This window comes from Choloepus didactylus, chromosome 7, assembly GCF_015220235.1.
Source record: "Choloepus didactylus isolate mChoDid1 chromosome 7, mChoDid1.pri, whole genome shotgun sequence".
NCBI classification, from domain to species: domain Eukaryota; kingdom Metazoa; phylum Chordata; class Mammalia; order Pilosa; family Megalonychidae; genus Choloepus; species Choloepus didactylus.
The window spans coordinates 123,816,447-123,836,029 of NC_051313.1; the positions used below are offsets into that span (position 1 = coordinate 123,816,447).

The window sequence follows — 19,583 nt, forward strand, 5'->3', positions numbered from 1 at the left end:
AAGTGGTTAGTAAAAAAGCAAATCCTTGAAAATAACATCGCTTGGTGTCTTGCACTTGAAACTTCAAGTCATGTTTTGGGTTTCTAGATAGAAAACACTGCATATGAAAATTGAAAGGTAACTTTTTTTGCAATTTAATGTCTAGCTGTTACAAGTTTCCCTTTAGCCTTGGGTAAAAACACAGAAAGGAGAAAGATTACGTCACCTGCTTTGTAGGGTGAGAAAAGCGTTTTCCCTGACCGGGAATCGAACCCGGGCCGCGGCGGTGAGAGCGCCGAATCCTAACCACTAGACCACCAGGGAAGGCGAGAAGCACTTCCTCATACAGGTTTATGGGTTTAATCTTTCACGTATGCACACAGTGTTCCTTTCTCTGACTTTTCAGCGAGTTAGTGCAAGGTCATAATCATGTATACACCAATCTCTAATCTGCACCAACCAATAAAATCAGGACAAGGGGCAAATGAGGCAATTCACGGCGCACGTACCTGGAAAGAACCTCCACTTCTGCTCCGGACCAGTGGAGCCAACCAGGGACAAATTGTAGCATTTAACAAAATGCACTTCCACAGTTCTTAGAACATTGCTATTTTCTTCTTGTCTTTCTCCTCAGAAAATGGTGAGTAGTTCGAAGACAGAAACCGCGGTTTGTTTGTTTGTTTGTTTGTTTTGTTTATCTTTAGTTTTCTTAGAGCGTTTTGTCAGGGAGTCTGTCCATTAAGGAATATTTAATATTTAGCAACTAAAGACTGAAATTATAAGCCCGTTACACTTTTTCTCAAGTTCTTCGTGGGCGGAGCCGAAATAGCTCAGTTGGGAGAGCGTTAGACTGAAGATCTAAAGGTCCCTGGTTCAATCCCGGGTTTCGGCAGAAAGCACTTACTTTTACAGACTATAATAATTAAAACCTTAAACGACTCCCAACCGAAAGAGGAAGAACATATATTTCTATTAACTCAAGAAGAAAGTCAGAAGAAGATTGTGCGATAAAGGATTTTCTGGTAGGTCAGGCCTGGGTTATCTACATCTCAGCAGATAAAAGAAGCGGAGGCAAAGGTGCTGAAGAATTGCTTTTCTCTCTTCTTTGTAATGTATCACTTTCTTGGTTTGGGATCTGTCCTACTTCTGGTATGTTCTTTCTGTAAACTATCCCTTCTTCATTCTCATGAAGTTATCCCAACAGCCTGAAGCCCGAAGTCAAGGGGCTCTCAAAGGACCCTCCTTTCTCTTCTTTCTACTTGGTGAACATCCTTTTCTCCCCTAATCTTACTCTTTTTCAGCTTCTAATAGCAAAGGGGAACTGAACCTCCAGAAAGATGTGGGAAGAGAGGGGTTTAATTTGAGGGATACCAATTATATTTTATTTCCTACCATATGTTTCCTCAATAAATATTTAGGGTAAGGGACTCTGAATGAAAGCCACCTAAATTGAATCCTGGCTGGGTAGGGGTGTGAGCTGAGCCTTGAATGAGAAAAAAAAGCCTCCTTTTCCCTTGCCTCCTAGCTTGCTAGTTCTTTGGATATTCCAATTTTTTTCCATCCCATTCAGAAGAAGACTTTTTTTGTTTTGTTTCTGTTTTTGTTTTTTTTTGTTAGCCACACTGATAGGTATATAGTGGTATCTCATTGTAGTTGGGCCACACATCTGCCCCCAAGACAAGAAGCATGTGCAGATAGGATAAAGGGAGACCCCTATGCTTTGACCTTGAGCTAGTCCCTAAATTTACTGAATTCATGAGTTCTGAAAGAGAGCACTAGCACAGGTCAATCTACAAAGACAGGAAAGGTGTTTTCTTCTTCCTTCCTTGGGAGGGTTTAGGGGTGGGGGTTAACTCCTGGCGTTCAAGGAAAGCTCTGTCATAACACTAGCTGGTTACAAGCTTAAGGAGCAGATGTCTCAGTCTAAATTCCAGTAATAACACATTAAAATATCAAAATGTTCAGGTTTCAACAAAAGATTATAAAACATACGAAGAAACAGGAAGTGATGGTCCAGGCAAAGGAGAAGATTAATGCATTTGGAACCATCAGCGAGGAGGATCAGACCTGGGACACACCAGAGTTAATGCATAATGGGTATAGGGTTTCTGTTTGGAGCAATGGAAAAATTTTAGTGATGGAAGGTGGTGAGGGTACCGCAACATTGTAAATGTGATTAATACCAGTGAATGATATTTTTGGGAGTGATTGAGATGGGGAAGTTTATTTTTATATATGTTCCCACACAAAAATAAATAAATAAATAAATGAAAAGAAAGAACAACTAAAGAGACAATTACAATTAAATGCAATACGTGATCCTGGATAGAATCTAATAAGGGAGAAGAAAAGGCTCTAAAAGGCACAATTCAGATGTATGAAAATATTGGAATTTAGACCGTAAGATATATCAATGTTAAATTTCTTGAATTTAGTAACTGTGTTTAATATGCTTACATAAGTGAATATCCTTGTTCTTAGGAAATGTACATGGCAGTACAAAGTATTCAAGGAGTATGATGTATATACAACCTACACTCAAGTGTTCAAAGAATGGATTGATAAATCGATGGATTGACAGATGGATAATAGAATAATGGGGCAAATATGGCAAAATGTTAAAATTTGTGGATATGGGTATTTGGGGGGATGGGGGATACTGGAGTTTTCTATATGGGTTTTGTATTATTTTTGTAACTTTCCTGTAGATTTGAAAGTATTTCAAAATAAGGAGTTGTTTTGTTTTGTTTCATTTAAGCATCCCTCCAATGGCTCCTTTTCTCAGAATGAAAATCAAAGTCATTCCTATGATGAAAGGGCTTTATGGGACCCAGGTCCCCATTTTTCCCTGATCTCATTTCCTACTTCTGTCCCCCTCATTCACTGCACTCCCACATCAAGGCCTTTGTACTGCCATCCTCTATCTGGAACATTCTTACCCCAGATAGTCACATAGCACATTTCTTTACCTTATTTAGGACCTAACTCAAGTGTCCTCTGAACACCCCATTTAAAATTTCATCCTTCCCCTCCCCAACATACACTCCCTATTCTCACGGCTTTTAGAAAGTTATCTCCATATCCCTTTCCATCATGTAACACATTATATAATTTTCTCATTTATTATGTCTATTGTTTGTCTCCCTCCACTATGAAGTATAAGCTCCATTGAGAGTAGAGATTATTTGTTTATTTGTTTATTTATTTTTGGTCTGTTGTGTTCTCTGCTTTATCTTCAGTGGCTAGAACATAGTAAACCCTCAAGTAAAATTTCAAAAGATGGATTAAAAATAGAATAATTTTTTCAAAGGATATGATTTAGGCTATGGTTTTGAGAAATGTACCTACCTAATATAGCACAATTCAGTATCAATAATCCTTAACAACTAGAAGTCTTGATCCTTTACACAGCAAGGTGAAGACAGAAATTCCTGAAGTCTAGAAAAGGATTTTATTTCTTAGCCTTTCAGCAAGGAACCAAAATACCAATTAATTTGTTACTGTCCTTGCCCCCATCCTATCCCCAACCAGCCTACTTCAACTACACCTACTACAGACCCATTAACTCTTGACCTCCGTCGCCCAGACTGATCCTGTGGATTTATCACCTCCTGCAAGTACAGGTTCCACAAAGAAAAAAAATTTTCTCATGAAACTGAACTTGGCTTGGGAAGGGGAGAGAGTGGCAGACTGAGGACAGCATCCGAAATGAAAGTGACCAGGCAGAAATTTTAAGAAAGGATGAAAGGAGTTTACCAATTTCACCCGCAGTATCAAGAATTACCCATGTTACCTGCAGAAACAACGTTGGACACAGAAGGAGGCTGAGAAGTCCCAGGAAGTTCAAACCTATTGCGGATCACTGTCCTGGATTATCAAGTTGTCATGCAATGCAATTCTTAAGTAATTGTATTTGCAAAATGCAAAATAAACCTTTGTCTGGTTTGGGGAAAGGTAAAGCACGGTGTGCAGAAATCGCCAGGATAATAGGCCAGTAAAAAGTTTCTTCAGATGCTGTGCCAGTTTGGATGTATTGTGCCCCCCCCAAAACTGCCATGCTCTTTGATGCAATCTTGTGGGGGCAGATGTATTAGTGTTGATTAGGTTGGAACCTACTGATTGAGTGTTTCCATGTAGATGTGATTCAATCAACTGTGGGCAAGATTTTGATTGGATAATTTCCTTGGAGGTGTTACTCCATCCATTCACGATGGGTCTGAATTAAATCCCTGGAGCCATATAAACAACCTGACAGGGAATTCAGAGCAGCTGTGAGTGACATTTTGAAGAGAAGCTGCAGCTAGGAGAGAACAAAAATGCCCCAAGAGCAATATTCTGGAGAATGCCAATGTGAAACGCAACCTGGGAGCAAGGGGTCGCCAGCAACTTGTCTTCCCAGCTCACAAAGGTTTTCCCAATGCCAATAGCCTTTCTCCAGTGCAGGTACCCTATGTTGATGCCTTACCTTGGACATTTTATGGCCTTAAGACTGTAACTGTGTAACCAAATAAACCCCCTTTATAAAAGCCTATCCATTTCTGGTGTTTTGCATTCTGGCAGCATTAGCAAACCGTAACAGATGCTGACTGGCTGCACCACCCTTCCTTATGTGCAAAACCTGAAAACCGCTCCACCCATGAAATCTTTTTAAAAGAAAATCCTGAAAGGGAAGAAAAGAGACCGGGTCTCGTCGAATGTCTCGGGCGGGGCTACAGGCATTGTTCGCAGGCGCGGTCCCACCGCCGCCCAGCACGGGGAGTTTGACCTGCTCCGTGTCCGGCCTGGGCCGGGTCCCCCCCTCCTTAGACAACCTGGTGCCCCCAGGCTCCCCTGGGAACCCCATGTTGGTGCCACGCCCGGTGCGGACGCCCGCTCCACACAGCGCCGCAGTCCCGAACCCCCAAGCACCCACGATCCACCGGCCTCAGCCTCCCGGGAAGCTGGGATTACAGGCGCGCGCCACCAAGCCCGGCGCTGGCGGCTGCGGCGCGGCGAGCCTGCAGGCTACGGCTGCACGGGAGGAACAGTGCTGCGTTTCCTTTCTTGTGTGGCCTACTTCCCATTCTGGAGTGCCCACGAAAGCAGACAGAACCGAGCTGAGGAGACGCAGAAAGCACTAGCCGAGATGTGTGAATGAGCGTCTCTTACCATGTTGTCCCCAGAGTCTTTGAAAAAGGCCCGTAAATTTAATAAGGGAAAGAGTGAAGGGCTAGGATGAACTTGCTTGGCAAACTTAAATAACTTGAGATGATGCTAAAAGGCAGATTCTGATGCTTTAGGTCTGAGGTGGAGCTAGGGATTCTGAATTTCTAAGAAGCTCTCAGGCCGATAATGCTGATCGGCAATCCGTGCTGCAAGCGCCAAGGTTATTAACACTTTGGAACCTGATGGTTTTACTCTTTTTTCATTTATTTTAAACAGCCACATCATTTCGAAGTTAGAACATTTGAGTAAAAAGGAAAAAGTTACCGACAGTTCCACCCCCATAGTCAACTGACTATGGATGTTTCTTCTCTTCCTTTTTAGTTCCTTGTTTTTATGCAAACATAAGTTTTTACATGGCTGAAACCATGGTATTTGCACAATTTCATTTGGCTACATTTTCGTTTTGTGCTAACTGTTAAATATATGCAGTGAATTGTTCAGTCACTCCTCTGTCAGCCAACATTAACTGAGAACCTTCTTTGTGCCATTTGCAATAGGCCCAGCTGGGGAATCTGAGCCACAAAATGCCCTCTTTCACCAGCTTATGGCCTGTTGAGAAATAGAAACAAGTAAATCAGTGAAACTCAAGAAATTCTTTGATACATGTAAGGGCAGGGTGTTGTGTACAGGATGATTTACTGGAGATGATAGCTGCAGTATGTGTTAAAGATGAGTTATAATTAAGCAAGTAAGGAAAGGCATGGAAAGATCTTTCTAGGCTGAGGCAGCAGCATGTGCAAAGCTGAAAAGGTGAATGTCTAGGAAAATCACTAGTTCCGTAGTTCTAGTAGACCTGAGCCTCTGCATGAGCCAAAAGGAAGAAGATGAGGTTACAAAGGAAAATAGTTCCCTTGTGTGGTAGGTTGTCTCCAAAGACGGTCTCCCAATGCACCATGCCTCTCAGTAATCCCACCCTTGTGCAACCCTTTTCAACAATGATTCTTGGCTGACCTAATAGAATTTCACCAAAGTGACACTGTTTTGCCAGGTCCAGGCCTGAGCCATAAGAAACCTAGCATGCTTCACTTTGGTTTCTTGGAATGCTCCATTTGGAAAGCTCCCTCTTGGAACCCATCCACCATGCTGTAAAGAGCCCAAGCCACATGGAAAGGCCATGGCTAGGCATTCTGGGCAGTAGCCTCAGCTGAGCTTCTAGTAGACCTCCAACATCAACTGCCAGTTCTGCGAGTGAGCCATCTCAGACATTCTAGCCCAATCAAGCCTTCAGATGACTGGAGCTCTTGCTGACATTACATGACGCAGATTCAGCCAGCTGAGCCCAGTCAACCCATAGAATCATAAGAGATAATAAAATGGTTGGCATTTTAAGCCATGTGTTAGTTTCTGTAGCTGCCGTAACACATTACCACAAACTTAGTGGCTTTAAACAACATAGATTTATTATCTTACAGTTTTGTGGGTCGGAAGTCTGGTATGGTCTTTCCAGTCTAAAATCAAAGTTTTAGCAGGCTGCACTGCTTTCTAGAGGCTCTTGAGGAAATTCTGTCTCCTGCTCTTTCAGGTTGTTGTTGATAAAACTTGGTTCCTTGTGATTGTAGGGCCAAAGTCCCGCTCTTCTTGCTGGCTGTAAACTGCTTCTAAAGGCTGCTGCTCTCCTTGGCTCATAGCCCCCTTCCTCCATCTTCAAAGCCAGCAACAGTGAGTGGGGTCTTTCTCGTATCACTTCCTTTTGACCTACACTCTGCTTCTCTCTTCCATGTTTACAGACTCTTGTGGTTAGGTTGGGCCCAGCAGGAAAACCCAGGATAAGGTCCTTAGCCTTAATCACATCTGCAAAGCCCCTTTTTAAATATACCAACATAGTCACAGACTCGGGAGATGAGGTGGATGTCTTTGGGAAGCTATTAATCTGCCTACCACAAGCCATTATGTTTTGCAATGGTTTGCTACATATTAATAGATAATGAGAATACATTGTAAGGGGTACTTGACCTTAACTTGAACTTAAGTTAACCTTGAATTTAACCTCAAAGGCTCTGGGGAGACACAGAAGTGCTCTTCTAAACAGAAAAGTCAGTGTGACTGGCATTTTTGCAAGCCTGTCCCATCAGTTCTGTGGAATAAGGGCCAGAGCCTGGCACGGAGTGCCTTTGTGCAAATTACATAGCAACGACCCACTTTGGTGAACGAATTACAGAAAGGCAACCCTCAGGGCTGATGAAGTACACAAAAGGGAAAATGCCGCCTCTCTCCAGGAATCAAGGCTTGGCCCTCAGAGCTCAGATCAGATTTCACCTGCCATTCATCTTCTCCACAAGTGCCTTTTCCAGGTCAGCTGTGTGTGACAGCCCTGTGTAGAGAAACAACAAGAGGAAAGCAAGGCTAGATGCAGAGAAACCAGATTGGAATCTGTTGCAGGAATCCAGGTAAATCATAAAGGGAAGATAAGTAGAAAAAGGAGGCTTAGGAGGAGGAGAAGATGATAAAGCCTTGGAGTAAAATTGCAGCTCAATGAAGGGGACAGATTCAAGAAGTACTGAGAAGGTAGAATCCACAGGACTAGGCTGTCCAGTAGCAAGCAAAAGAGAGGAGGGGTTGAAAAGAAGGCAAATGTAATGATGCTATTTACCTGCCATCAGAGAAGGGGCAGGTCCTCTCCAAGATGATACTTTTCTTATGGAGAAGTAGGATTTGAAAACCAAGGAGAAAACAATCAGAATAACAGACCTTGGATCTGGTGCCTTAACATGTTTGACTATGCAAATGAAGAAATGCTATTGCATGTGGAAATGTTTTGAAGTCCCCAAGATCAGCAAGACTGGATTTTGATCCAAATGAAGGAGGGCTACAGAGTTGAGGAGGGTGCTTTGATAGAAAATCATCTCCTTTACAGGGGAGGAGGGGGGTGGGGAGAAAAAAAGAAAGATAAGAAACATGGTAGCAGGAAGAACATTTCAGGATATAGTTTAGGGTAGTCTTATCAAAGAGAGAAAGAAATATGAACACCTTGCTTAATTTGAGAACTGTAATTTATTCTGGCTTAAAAATCAGTTTCAGTAAATTTCCCTACATTATTCTGTCAGAAGTTAGCTTCTAGAACTTCTCACTCTTGCCAGGTGTATCTGAAACTTGTAAGAAAAAACCCTAGTCATGGTGTCTTCATTTCTTTTCCCTGCAAAGATTCCTAAATCTTATCTGGCAAATGGGTTTCAGGTGTGCAAGATGTGGCTTCCCTCAGTCCTTAGTCCCCACTGCATCCCACCTCCCACAGGTCCATGATTTCTATATTTACAAGGAATTTTTTTCTTTCTCCCCTATTATGTTTTTAAATATATTTTTTTAATCAGTGGGACCCGTAATAAGAAATACAATTTACATCACAACCCTTACTTACTTGCAAGGCACTCTGATATTTTTGCATTCTGTTCTCTTTCATTAAAATCAAAATCCTAGTCACCACCCACTGCACTGATTTCATGGACCACAAAAGTCAAAATCTAAAATTTGAAAAATACACTACCCTTGACCTTGCCCATTTACCTAAACAAGCAACAAGCAACAAGACTAAGATTAGGGTTAAGAATAGGGTTAGGGATAGAGTTAGGTCATCTCTTATACTGACCACCATCTACTGTCTTTTTAGCTCTTTTCCTCTGGGCCACAGACAAATTATTTAATCTTTCCCTTATCCCCTTCCCCATTACACTTTTATTTCCCTCTTTATATGGCTTAGATTTTGTGATTAATTGCCCTCATTACTAGCTTATATGACCTTCAGCTCACTTGCCACATCATCCCTTTACCTCCAGTCATTTACAAATCATTTTGTCTAGGAGATACCCCTTTTCATCCTGTAAGCCAGATCTTGTCCTAGAAGCTTGCTGAGGCCTCTCCTTCATTCTTTATCCTTTTCATAGATAAAAGAGTATTTCTTCAGCCTTTGGTGAGGCAGTTGCTTTAGGTCCAACATTTTAGAGAGCCATACCAGATGAAATAAACATATAATATATAAGCAATCATATACATATGTGATATTCCATTAACATGAAAATCTAAAAAATTGGTGTTTATCTGAAATTCTGTTTTTCTGTGTTCTTTACCTTCCTGTTACATAAATACTATTATTTGAACAAAACATTGATGGGACTAGTTAACAGTGCAATTAATAGTAATTAATAGTATGACTAATTAAGCAAATAATACATAGTGATAAATATATAACAATATTTTTATAATGTTACTTTCTGTTCTCTAATGCAGTAATTTTTAAAAAGCTTTCTTTTGAAATCTATATATACAAAAAGTGTTAACTTTCAAATTACAATTTAACAAGTAACTGTAGATCAAATTTCAAAGAATACTATGGGTTACAGTTCCACCATTTCAATTCTTTCCTTCTAGCTATTCTAGTACCCTAGCAACCAAGAAAAAGAAAATTACATAGTGATTCAGTATTCATAATCTTTTTCAATCCAGAAATTTTGAAAGCTCTTTATTGGATAGGTTTTATTTATAAAAATAAAATTTATTTTATTTATAGGTTGTATTATTTAAATGTTTAAAATAGAATAATGTAAGAAGAATATAATAAAGATGAAGAATTTAAAATAAGGACATAAAAGAATAAATATAATAAGACTACTTAAACATGTTACCTATATGTAATAAAAAATAACAATGACATGTTTCTGTCCCTTGATACAGTAGAATATTTCTACCCTTTCTCTTTCCTTTCCCAATATTACTTCTCTGAACTGCCTACAGTCTTTAGGGTCTTTAGAACATCCTTGTTCTCTTGTTATTGTTGTTGCTTTTTTATGTAGTGCTAAAACTGAATATAAGGGTAAAACTCACTTTGATTTGAAGCTCTGCTGTTATCATGTCCATTTTACTCTGATTCCCACTGTCATTCCAATTTGCTGACATGAATCTAAACATCCTCCCAACAAAAGCATTTGAGCATAGAATACTCTGGATTTTACTTACTAGCAACAGAAGATTTTAAGACTTATATGAATTGGTGTCTAGCTCCCTCAAACTATCCATCTACTTTGTAAATACAAACTTGTTTTGAAAGACCAGCCGGTTGTCACTCAAGTCTTTTGCAACTATAAATTCATCACATCATACCCATGTCTAAAATGTCCATCATTTTTTAAACACTCTTGAGCACATGGATGTCATCATAAGTCAATCCTCTATTTCTCAAGGAAAATGTTTTTAAAGTCCAGAGGTAATTTAGACCCTTAAAATTAAAGTTGGATTCTGAATAAGTTACAGTTTTAGTAAAGAAATTGAGCAGGTCCTGTTTAATTTGGCTGCCCTTTTCTGGTAACTTTTTTTTTTTTCCACTCTGAAGCCATCTTACTTCCACAAAAGTAAGTCTACTTGTGGGGGGGGGGGAGGGGAGCGGCGGGGGAGCGGCTATGATTTTTTGACACAACCTACAGATAATATCAAACAATATTGGAGAAAAAAAGATAAATTTCTGTTTTATGGTAATCCTGTTCAGCATTCACATCCTTAATGTATTTCAAAATTAAAAAAGCACATTATTCTTGATCCACCCACTGAAAATAGTATTTTATGGCAGGCCAACATTTTAACATCTTTTCTGTGGCTGGCAACAATCATCATTATCTTGTAAACACATGTCTAAAGAGCTATCTCCTTCCATTTTCATAAAGTCAAAAATCTCACTGAGTACTTCTGCATGTTTTGAGGAAACTAAAAAGTGACCATAAACCTCAATAAGCCATGAAAACTTCATATCACAAATTAGCAAATCACAATCCCTTTTAGCAGTGTTGCTTACTTTTTAGCAGTGTTGCTTACTTAGCAGGTAAGACCTTTTCATTTTCTTTGGTAAAAAGTTAATAAATTGAAGGAATTTGTCAATTACATTTGCATTGTCTGCCAAATACAGAGATAAATGAACAAGATCAGGTTTGTATTTGAACAAGAAAACAATCTTCTGTTTAATGTTTTATGTGGTTTCTTTAAATCGTCATACAAATCAGAAGATGGTTTGAAACTCCGTGTTTCAAATTAAAGTACAAAGAATTAAAGAAAACATTTTTGTTGTTATTGTTGTCATGATTTGACACATCACTCAAAACTGATATACTGTAGAGAGTAAGATCATTGATAAGATCTGAAAAAATCAGCTCTGCAATCACTGTAAGGGCTCAATACATGTTATCAAAATTTTCCCTTGCGTTTGCCTACAGGACATTTTAGTTGTAATCTCTGAATCAGGAAATAGAGCAAACCAGGAACCATAGATTAATGCATGTTCTTTCCTGTGACATGGCCAACGCTATTTTTGAGACGTTGGTGTCATTTCGACAGACGAAAAACTTTTGATTGATTTAGAAGTTACTTTCTCATCCCAAACTGGTGAGATTCGGTCTTTGTATGTGCTTTCATATCCTCTTCCCCAGCATGCCCAATCCCAGATTATTTCCTGAAGCACGTTCTGATTATTTACCTCCCTAATCCAGTTGTATGTGTCCTTCCATCTGTTATCGAAATAACAGTCACTTAGACTTTTTCAGTGAAGTCTGCATCTAAAACCCGGACAGCCCCGGGGCAAACCAAGACATAGGGTAAACCAAGCTTCCCACCTCTTACTGCTCCTGTTACTACTGCTCTCACATACAGCTGATGCTCAAGAGCTTGCACCAACACCTTATTCTTTTAACCATCGAGTGCCATCTGTCCAGTAACCCCCATTGGTCTTCTGGAGACGGAGGAGTGATCCTGAAGATTGCAGTGGGTTGAAAAGCCAGTGCGATTTAAGGGGCAGGTGTTATTTTTCAATGAGGATGGACGGCTCTGGGAGAAGTTTGTCTGCGAAGAGGGTAAAAGAAAGAGATCGGTAGCGGGAGGCCGAGGCGCGGGATCAAAGGAAAGTTGTAGTGTAAGATAGTAAACCCCTGAAAGTCTTTAAATAACAATCGGAAAGAACCCCTATAAAGGGAGGGAAGAATAGTGAGGAAGAATCTCAGTCGGCCTGCTCTTCCAAAGAGACAAAATGGATGGACACTAGTTCAGGCAAGTTTAGATTTCTGGACAGGAAGGGTAGACAATTTTCAGTCTGATATGAAAGGTGGGGGCAGTCTGTTCAGAATGAGGGGGAGGGGTGGGAGACGGCAGCAGGATCAACAGCGATTTTTCTTCATCCTATACAGGTTCTTTGAAGCTGTAGCATTTTTCAGGGGAGTACCTTATTTTGGAAATTGAGGATGAACGTAACCTAGAATAGTGAAATTAAGCGGGGCAAAGTAAAATTCACAGTTAAAAACTTACGATAAAAGCCCTTGTCCATCTGCCTCCTTAGCGCAGTAGGCAGCGCGTCAGTCTCATAATCTGAAGGTCCTGAGTTCGAACCTCAGAGGGGGCAGTTCCCGTTTTGCTCCTCTCCATTGTCAGAAAGTTACCTCTGTTCGATATAAATCTGTTTCCATAACACCTAGCCCTTGGGCTCGATGTATGCTATCAAAGAGGTTCAGCTCTTTTTCCTCCTGACTCCCTTACAAGTTCTGGAAGACATTTATATTTCTCTCTTCAGTTCCGTACTTGGTAAGTCTTATCTTCACCTCTTTCCAACAGACAAGCCTTTTGTTGTTGTTGTTTTGTTTTGTTTTGTCCAAGTTCCTCTGATTTTAATGCTGTAGATGTTTTCTGATTAATGCAGAATACACCAAGAATACCACTTTCCTTCATGGGACTGTATCTTATTGATACAACTTTATTGAATAAATGAATAGAGAAATAGATGAAAACCTCATACGCAATTTTCCCAGTTGCAGACAATGAAACTAATTGGGACTTCTTTATCCCTTCTGATCTAAACAGTTACCAAGTCACTTTCTTCTTCATACATACAGACAATTTCCTTGACATGGCCTTTTATCTAGCTGGGTCCTAACTAGCTTTCCCAACCCATCTTTCACTTGCCAACCTTCCATCACATCACCTCACCCAGTTTTATTTTCTGTATAGCACTTATTACTATATGAAGTTTAACAAACTTTCTTGTCTATTCTCCACCCCACCACCCACTAGATTGTAAATTCCATGTGACATTCATCACTGTTTCTGTTTTATCCACCCTTGTGTTTGCAGTGCCTAGTACAGTACCTGGAAAGAAAGAAATATTTTTCAAATAAATCAATGAATAATTATCATATTAAATTTTCTTCTTTTCCTTCCGTATTCCCTGTCACTAGCCTATTCCAGCAATCAACATCTCACATTTGGATTTTTGCAATCGTCCCTTCAGAGATCACACCTACTCAAATTCATCCTGCAGACTTTACTTCTCTGGCCCAGCCTGTTTGGGGAAAAGAGCAATACTGGGCCTGCTCCTCTAAATGGTCTGCACCATGGAGAGTCTGTATTTCAGAATAGCTCTCTCAGCAGTTCATTTGGGTACAGACTTAGGAAGGCATATAATAAGAAAAATCTTAACAGCGTCTTCTGGACCCTTCAGTTCTGGGAATCTACATCTGCCTGTGTTAAAGAGATGCGGTTAAGAATTTGAGAGTGGCCTAAGAGCTGGATTGCCTGGCTTTTCAGGCAGCTCCTCAGAGAATGGTTGGTTCTTGTTGGAGGCATCACCATTTAGAATCTATCCTCAGCAGAATCAGAAACTATTTTTTCATTACCCAGATTTTTCCCAACTTGCAGGACTGACTCACAATAACCAAATGTCAGACATGTTCCAAGCCAGAGACCCAACATACTAACTCATAGTGAGGATTATAGCTGTATTATTGGTGGTTGGTCAGCACATTCTTTATGTAAAATAAACTCTGCAGGAAAGCAAATCACATCAGAAGTTTGCTCTGTGTACCTGCAATCAGAATAATGGGAGTAATAACGTATTAATGACTATAATATCAAGCACGATAGTCTGACTACTTTCACCACCAGGAAGCCAAATCAAGGCAACCTGTAGTCCTGTCAACTCATGTGGTCTGCCCTGCACAAAGGTGGAAGCAGAGCATTCTGATCATAGTCTGCTATTTGCTTAAACAAAGATACAAAACCATTGGTTGGATGAGGAATTAGTTTAACTTAATTTTTGTCTTTCTTACCTCTATTGAACTTAGATGTACAGAAAAGCATTCTCAGCCACTTATTTACAAAGTAGTTCCTGAGTACATCACTTCTACTTCACTCTTGGGGACGTCTACAGATAGTTAACTTCATTCTTTGCAAGGGGTATAGTAACTTCGCTCTGACTGTATTTTTTAGTTAAATGGGATTAACAGGTAAAAAAAAAAAACAAAAACAAACACAGGTTCCAACAGAACGCTACATTCAGGAAACCTGGGGCCATCTTTCACTGCGATCTATACACCTCACTGTCATTGTTAATTTTGGATCGAAAAATTCGACCCTACACTTTGCTTTATTCAACGGTGGAGACACCGTTATATGCTGGAAAAGCCGGGGACGGTCGCCCGAACAGGGACTTGAACCCTGGACCCCCAGATTAAAAGACTGATGCTCTACCGACTGAGCTATCCAGGCTTTGCAGCAGGCCCCTTTTTTCCCCTTCTGTGTTCTAGAGTAAAGCGAGCTGGCAGCTCCCCCCTACGTGAGCTCTGACATCCATGGGTGTAAATACCCCTGGCAACGTGGAATATGACTCCCAGGTAGGAATCTGGACCTGGCATCATGGGATGGAGAACATCTTCTTGACCAAAAGGGGGATATGAAATGAAATGAAATAAATTTCAGTGGCAGAGAGATTCCAAAAGGAGCAGAAAGGTCACTCTGGTGGGCATTCTTACGCACAATATAGACAGCACTTTTTAGGTTCCAATGAATTGGAATAGCTAGAAGCACCTACCTGAAACTATCAAACTACAACGCAGAACCCTTTAATCTTGAAAACGACTGTATAAAAATGTAGCTTATGAGGGGTGACAGTGTGATTGGGAAAACCATGTGGATCACACTCCCCTTTGTCCAGTGGATGGACGGATGAGTAGAAAACGGGGGTATATATTTTTTTAATATATAATATTTTAATATATATTTTAAGATACACACACACACACACACAAACACACACCCCTCCTTGGAATATATACATATTTAACATTCATAATTACAATGTTTGATTATTGCACTTTCTAGATAATGGTTTTTCAAAATTGTATGTTGCAGCTAAAAATCAAATAGAGACTTCTAGGTATGTATGACATTCTTTAATAAAATGAGACCAAATATAAAAAAAAAAAATTGTAAAGGGAGAGGGGAATTCACCTACAATCAAACTCACTCAGAGACAATACTACTGTAGCCTAGGTGTAAATCTCTCCAAGTCCTCCTGCTGTAAACATGTCCTCTTTGTCTACAAATTTTTTTTTATAAAACCAGGGTTAATCTACACTGTTTCTTTTACTTAATGTACTTAATTTAATTAATATAGTATGAATATCTTTCCACCTACTTTGCAAGCACAGTAACATGTAAGGTAACAATATTAATTTATTTGACCAATCTGCCACTGCTGGATATTTAGGTTGTTTATTTGTCACTATTACAAACAATGCTGCAGTGAGTGTCCTGGTAGTTACATTTTTGTGCAAACAATTATGTTCTCAGAATAAATTTCCAGAGATGGAAAAATAAATAAATAAATGAATAAATAAAATAAAAAGAGAGCTGGCAGGACAAAGTTTGTTCCATATTTTTGTGTTTTAGTTCTGACCCTGTTCCATTTCCTTATTCCCATTTCTACCCTTGCCTCTTTGAATATGATTCATGACTATATCCACCCTCAGTTCATGGAAAAGGTAACTAATCCAACCAATTCTAAAAATAGCCTTTAAGGAAAGATGTAATCCCCCACCTGGTCCGTTTTGCCCTTCCTCTTCAAAGTTGAAGGTCCAGTCTCCCTCCACCCACCCACCCACCCCCCACAGACCCTAAGAATGCCTGGCACAAAGTGCAACCAGCAAACTGGTTTTGAGAATTTATTTTGAGCAAGGCTCTCTGCTGGGTCCTGGGTTTGTAGCAATGGAAAGGCACCAACTCTGTCCTCGAGGAGTCTACAACTTTGGAATAGAGAGGCAGACATCAAAAGATAAATTACACCACTATTGTTAACATAGTCATAGTGATAAATGCTCTCAAGAAAAAGTACGGATTACAAGATGTTTAGATAAACAAAGTACTGTGTAATCTCATGAACTGAGTTTCTAAATTCAGATCTCATAACCTTAGCTTACTTGTGATAGAAATGGACTCTTGGAATAAGGCTGGGATGTTCTAACAATTAAATGAAAGTTAGTTGTCATTATTATCATTACTACTCTTATTTTTGTAACATAGAAGATCAATTAGAGCATAGTATTTAATCGTTTTGGTTGTGCCACCTTGGACAATTTTCTTAATCTTTCATACACTTTCCTCTCTTAAATCTTGCAACAGATTTCTCCCTCAAAGCTTGCATTTAACACAACAATTGTCACAAAATACATTTCTAATTATGTGATTATTTATGTCACTATTCAAAAATGGATTTGATGTGGCCTGCTTGGCTAATTGTAAGATAAAGTGGGTGTGAATAGAACTAAAATCAGAATAAAGGGAATGTAGAGAAAGAAAATTAAGATGAGATTAAAAGAAAAGAAGATCATACACACCATAAACCCTGTACATCACCAGAAAAGTGGATTATAAGGGGAGGTAATCTCTTCCATATGTTAAGGAAGTCGTCTCCCAGAAAGTGATATTTAAACAGAGAGCTGAAAGCTTAGTAGTAGTTGGATGAAAATATGGCACCAGCATTCCAGGAAGAGCAAAGAGCAGAGTGTTTTCAGAGAACTAAAGAAAGGCCTGATTGCAGATACCTCTGGAGAGTGTTTGTGGAGGTGGGAGCAGAGGTGGACAGGAGGGCAGAGACAGACTGTGCAGGGGCTCAGAGGTTACAGATAAGAATGTAGAGTGCCGACTGCACCCTAGCAGCAGGGATGCTGGGAAATTCAAGCAGAGAGGGAGTGTACCAGTTTGTATATATTATGTCCCCCAGAAAAAGCCATGTTCTTTGATGCAATCTTGTGGGCGCAGACATACTAGTGTTGATTAAATTGAAACTTTGGATTAGGTTGTTTCCCTGGAGATGTGACCCACCCAACTATAGGTGATAACTTTAATTAGATAATTTCTGTGGAGGTGTGGCCCCACCCATTCAGCGTGGGCCTTGATTAGTTTACTAGAGCCCTATATAAGAGCTCAGACAGAAGGAGCTTGCTGCTGCAACTTGCAGAGACGTTTTGAAGACAGCCGTTGAAAGCAGAGTTTTGCTGACGCTTTGGCGGTACTAGCCCAGAGTTTGACCTGAGAAGCTGACACAGAGATGTTTTGGAGAACGCTATTTTGAAACCCTACCTGGGAGCAAGCAGATGCCAGCCACATGCCTTCCCAGCTAACAGAGGTTTTCCAGAAGGCAATGGCCTTTCTCCAGAGAAGGTAACCTATTGTTGATGCCTTACCTTGGACACTCTCTGGCCTTAACTATAACTTTGTAACCAGATAAATCCCCTTTATAAAAGCCAATCCATTTCTGGTGTTTTGCAAAACAGCAGCATTAGCAAACCGGTACAGGGACCAAATGATCAGAGGTAATTACAAAAAGATTACACTGGTTTCATATAAAGAATAGGTCAGAGTAGGGCAAGAGAGGATGTGAAATCTGAAACTAGGCCACCATGCAGTAGAGGGCCAAGGTTGACTTGGTGTAGTGACCCGGTGGCAATGGGGAGGAAAGGTACAGATGGACTGGGGAATGTTTGGAAGAAAGCAGAGGACTTGGGCTCAGACTGCCCCTGGAGACCAGAAAGCAGAAGGTGTCAAGGTAATTCATTCCCCACAGCAGCTCATTCCCCAAATAAGCTCTTTGCTGGGAAAAGCCAGAATAAAACAGAACAGGAAAGGACACTTTGGCTCTTTTGAGAATTCTCTGGGAAGAGTAGAGCATTTGCCCTGCTCTTGACCTGCCTTGTGGAAACTGGAGGTGACTGCTGCTAGTTTTGACCAGTCAGCAAGCCCTGAGTGATCAAATAAAAATGAGGAGACTCTTGGGAGGAAGTTGCCCATGCAGCAACAACTAATGCAAGATAACTAGATATAGGTGGAGTATGTCCTAGGCTCAAACTCTAAAAATGCTGTGCGACTGAATGGATTAGAATCTCCTGAGGTCACTGTTAAAAATCGAGATTCCCAGATTCCATCTTGATCCCATTGAATCAGAATAATTTAGCCTGAGGTCAGGGTATCTGTATTTTTAATAAGACTCTCAGGTGACTCTCCTGCACAGTAAAATTTAGAAATCCAGATATAAATTGTCTACTGTGTAACAAAAAATGACAAACTTAGTGGCTCAAAACAACATATATTTATTATCTCACCATTTCTAAGGGTAAGGAGTCTGAGCATGGCTTAGCTGGATTCTCTGCTTCAGGGCCGGGCTGCAGTGGCAGGAGTGGGAGCTCCAGGAGACCAAGCCTCTCACCACCCCTCCCTGGGGGTCAGCCAGAGTTGTGCTGTGAGGACATGGTCAGGAAGGCCCCAGAGGGCTCTCCTCCTCTGGCTAGGTGGAGGGCGGCTGGAACTGCTCCCTTGCTTTTTAGGCAGACTCGGGCCACTTAGAATGAACCCTGCTTCCAGAACCTCTACTGCTCACTTAATCACAAGCTCTCTCTGCTCCCCACCCCAACACCCACCCCCACCTCTCCCAGGCCAGCCTCTCTCCCCTGTAGTTGTGGCATTGCTTTCCTCAAAGGATCCCCAGTTCCCTCCTCACCTACCCCACCTGTTCTGCCGTTGTTGGGGCCTCCTCTTAAGGCCTCCATGGATTGTGTCCCCTGGGTTCCGAGCCAACCCACCACCAGTCGAGGTATCAGCCAAGCAGGGCTGGGGGTCTCATCTGAAGGCTCAACCTGAGGAAGGATCTGCTTTCAAGCTCACGTGGTTTGGGGAAGAATTTAATTCTTCAAGGGCTGTTGAACTGAGGACCTCAGTTCCTAGCATTTGTTGGCTGGAGGCTGCTCTTAGTTGCTTGCCACATGGGCTTCTACAGCCTGGCAGCCTGCTACACCAAAGAGTGCGAGCCAAGAAGACAATACAGAGAGTCTTCCAACAAAGAGAGAAATCACAATCTTATGAAACTTAATCACAAAAGTGACCTCCCATCACCTTTGCTATGTTCTATAGGTTAAAAGCAAGTTACCATGAGGTATGCAACTAGGTGAATAGAACTTGAGGACAGTATATTGAATGATAAAAACTGGAAATGAAAAGACAAACATTATAATGCCTCACTAATATGGACTAACTATAATGTGCAAACTCTGAGAATTTAATCTAAGAGCATAGGGGAAGGCTTATGGTAAATGTTCCTAGATTGTAAGCCC

The 19,583-nt window shown here is 40.7% G+C and overlaps 4 non-coding genes across 4 annotated transcripts; 2 read left to right on the forward strand and 2 right to left on the reverse strand.

Moving 5' to 3' along the window:
• Window positions 1-231: 231 nt before the first annotated feature.
• TRNAE-CUC lies at window positions 232-303 on the reverse strand. Its single transcript has one exon. It is a non-coding gene; the product is annotated as a tRNA-Glu (tRNA).
• Window positions 304-798: 495 nt separating this feature from the next.
• Window positions 799-871, forward strand: TRNAF-GAA. The gene has a single exon. It is a non-coding gene; the product is annotated as a tRNA-Phe (tRNA).
• An 11,606-nt stretch (window positions 872-12,477) lies between these two features.
• Window positions 12,478-12,550, forward strand: TRNAM-CAU. The gene has a single exon. It is a non-coding gene; the product is annotated as a tRNA-Met (tRNA).
• Window positions 12,551-14,615: 2,065 nt separating this feature from the next.
• TRNAK-UUU lies at window positions 14,616-14,688 on the reverse strand. The gene has a single exon. It is a non-coding gene; the product is annotated as a tRNA-Lys (tRNA).
• Window positions 14,689-19,583: the final 4,895 nt, after the last annotated feature.